Source organism: Brassica oleracea, unplaced genomic scaffold (genome assembly GCF_000695525.1).
Source record: "Brassica oleracea var. oleracea cultivar TO1000 unplaced genomic scaffold, BOL UnpScaffold00932, whole genome shotgun sequence".
Classification (NCBI taxonomy): Eukaryota; Viridiplantae; Streptophyta; class Magnoliopsida; order Brassicales; family Brassicaceae; genus Brassica; species Brassica oleracea.
Window position 1 is genome coordinate 21,529 of NW_013617530.1, and position 3,368 is coordinate 24,896.

The following is a 3,368-nucleotide window of genomic DNA, read 5'->3' on the forward strand; positions in this document are numbered from 1 at the left end:
CGGCTTATACGACTTGTATGGCATGAATCGAGCATCTCTCCAGAGACCATTTTTAAGCCAACTGGAAGTGCTAGACTCAAATTTTGAATTTTTTTTTGTAGCACGCTATTATCCTTGTGTTGGATGTTCGAGGATCAGAAGAATGATCGGGTTGCGTTTGTTTAAGACGGCTGGTGTGTTCGTCGGGGCCAATCGACGAGCGGGGTGTAAATACTCGTTGAGATTTTTATGGTCGCGTTCGGACAGTTGTTTGCAGAGTTTCGAATTTCTTGGCGACGTCTCGCTTTTGTTTCGAAGACTATACATATGTTTTAGGTGTTTGAAGAATGAAGGCTTTTGCTATTTGTGCCAGATAAGGCCGTTGACAAGAGTCTAATGTTTGTAGAATTTTATTTTTAAGAGTGTCCTGAGAATTTTTGCGTAGCTAGTGTAAGAATTCGAAAAATGCGTATTGTAGTAAAAGTTTTAAAAAGCTCGATTACAATGATGCATCTTTTAAAACGTGGTAGTGTACGAATATACGTACCCACTCCCCTCCCCATTTTAGAGAGGGGGATAGCTGAACTCGTCTTTCGACGAGCTGCCTACGTACCTCTTTCGAGGATCAAGCCATCTCATAGTTCTGTTGTATGCCGCGAGTGTTCTTACTCGGCGGTTGTTGCCGTGCTGACCGCCTTAATCGCGGAGACTGTGGCAGGGTCGACGTTTTTGTCCGGGTTTTCCGGTAGAGTCATAGCATTGATTTTGGAATCGTGCTGAGTTTCGATGTCCGAAGCGTTCGCTTCGGCAGACGATGTCGAATAGTCTTTCTTTGAAGTGTTTTCGGCCGAAGGCTGAGTTAACTTTGCGCGTTTGTGTGTTGCTATCGCGGTGGTCGTGATTTGTCTTAACTTATGCTCTGCGAGAAAGCAAAGCCGCGACTGTTTCTGACAACCCCAGATGGCTGCGACTGCCAGTGCCTGTTGAAGATCTTTAATTTTGTCCTTCCCATATGGTTGATTATCCTTTCGCCATGAGGACATTTCATGACGACAATTATTAATGTTTGTAACAAAATCCACTATTTTTCCTTCCTGATTTTCAGTTTAGCCTGCCACAATTGATTCCTTGAGACCCTCCTGTCCAACCCATCTCTTATCAAGCCTGAGTTGTCCCTTTTTTCCTTGATAAATTATCCTCCAAAAAAACAACCACAGGACGATGATCAGAACCCACCATCTTCAAGTATTCTGTGTAAGAGCATGGGAAAAGCGTATGCCATTCCTGATTCGCCAAGGGCCGATCCAATCGACATCTGATCATCACTGCTCCTTTTCCTTTGCCCCTCCTTCCTTGCCAAGACAGTTTATTCCCTCGAGCCGGAAATTCTAGTAGTCCACTATTCCTTATCATGTTGTTAAAAGGAATGAAGGAAGTTGTACATCTTAGGGATCCCCCATCATTTTCATGATTCCCAGTAATCTTATTTAGATCTCGAATAATAAACCAAGGTTCAGATCGTGATAATCCAAACCGAGTTAGTCTCTCCCAGACATGTTCTCTTAACTTTTGTACCGGTTCCCCATAGACAAAGGTAAGGAAAACTTGTTTTCCTTTGGCCACCATCTCGATATCTATCATTCTGTTGCTAGAATATAAAATTTTAACTTGATATTCATTGTTATAAAAAAGAGCTAAACCACCGCTCCTCCTATTTGGGTCCACAGTAACCAAACTATCATATCCAAAGTATGATTGAAACCCTTGTACGAATTCAAAATCATGTTTTGTTTCAAATAAAAATAAAAAATCTGGTTTATATTTGTGTCATATCTCCCGGAGATAACTTATGGTCCAATGACTTCCGAGTCCTCTACAATTCCAGCTTAGTATTTTCATAAGTAACAATATTTGTATTGCTCATTCGAGCCATAAAATACAGGTTTAATGATACCCGATAAAGACATAACTCCAAAGCCCCACGGCCACCATACCAGAACTGCATTCAAAAATTCAACAAACCAATGTAAAACAAACAAACACCGTCTTAGTCCAGCATTCTGATGATAACCATTGTACCAATTTTTGCCAACGGCCGCCAGTCTCGATTCCAAACCAACATGATCGTCATTTTATTTAACAAAGCCAAGTTTAAATTATATTCGAATATCAATAAGCTCCGAAACCACCAAAAGTGACCAGAGAAATAAAGTGCTTCCAAGTTAATGAAACAGAACCTCTCTCTCAAAGCAAATCCAAAATGAAAACCTACCATAGTATCAAAATCCCACCTACAATTTTGTGAACCGTATTGCCTCGTTAATGATGAATGCAACCCGATGAGATCATGAAACGGCTGAACAAATGTTTTTGTTGAAACCTTACTCTTGTACTGAACCTGGCTTCGTGTTTGGTTTAATGAGACCAACCACAGGAGCACTAACACAATGAACACCATATTCCACTTCTGAGTTCGATTCCAGTATGTACACTTGAACCAAAGTAATCCACATAACCAGAGTGTCCTCCTCTGAATACCAAGCATCCCATTGACAAATAGTATTTTTATAAATGCATTTCTCAGCAAAACACAAAAATACCAATACCAATAAGCTAACAAACCAGTTTTATTCCATCTCATGATCTTATAAAAAAATGTAACCATCAGCAGCAACATAAAGAAAACCAAAGTAAACGCATTAAGAATACAAATTAAAATGCTCCATGAGCTTATTAAATGCTAAAACCAAAAGAGTCAAACACCACAAACAAACTCCATAACTATTTTTCATTGATGTATTGATTCATAAGATCATCAGTAATGTCCAGAAACTTATCATCATCGTTTTCCTCTTCCCCTTCCCCACTCATGTTGACATGTTTGTCATCAAGCACCATTACATCCTCACCTAAACCATTAATCCCCTCCTCTAACATTTTATTCCCTAAGTCAACACCATCTTCCATTCTTATGGAGTCTAAGATTACCACATATGAGACGATTTGTGACAAGGTCAACTCCATCTGAACCGCCGGTACATTCTTAGTCTAATGTATCTGTTGGGGTCAAAACCGGTCACGACTGAATCAATGCCTGAAAGTTCCCCGAAAACCAACTCTCGATCGATCCTTGAAAATTAGACTTTCCCAGAAAACGGTTAATCAAGTAAAAGACAGTTTTTCGCGGATGCGAACCGAGGAACGTCGAGAAGAGGATCAGTCTGGATGAGGTCTCAATCATAAGCAAGGACCGACCACCTCGCCCTAGGGGGAGGACCGTCTCAACACGGGTAACCTTGCCCGAGGACGACCCGCGCCGAGGTCACCTTGCCAATGGGAGAGGACGGCCCGCGCCGAGGTCACCTCGCCCATGGGCGAGGACGACCCGC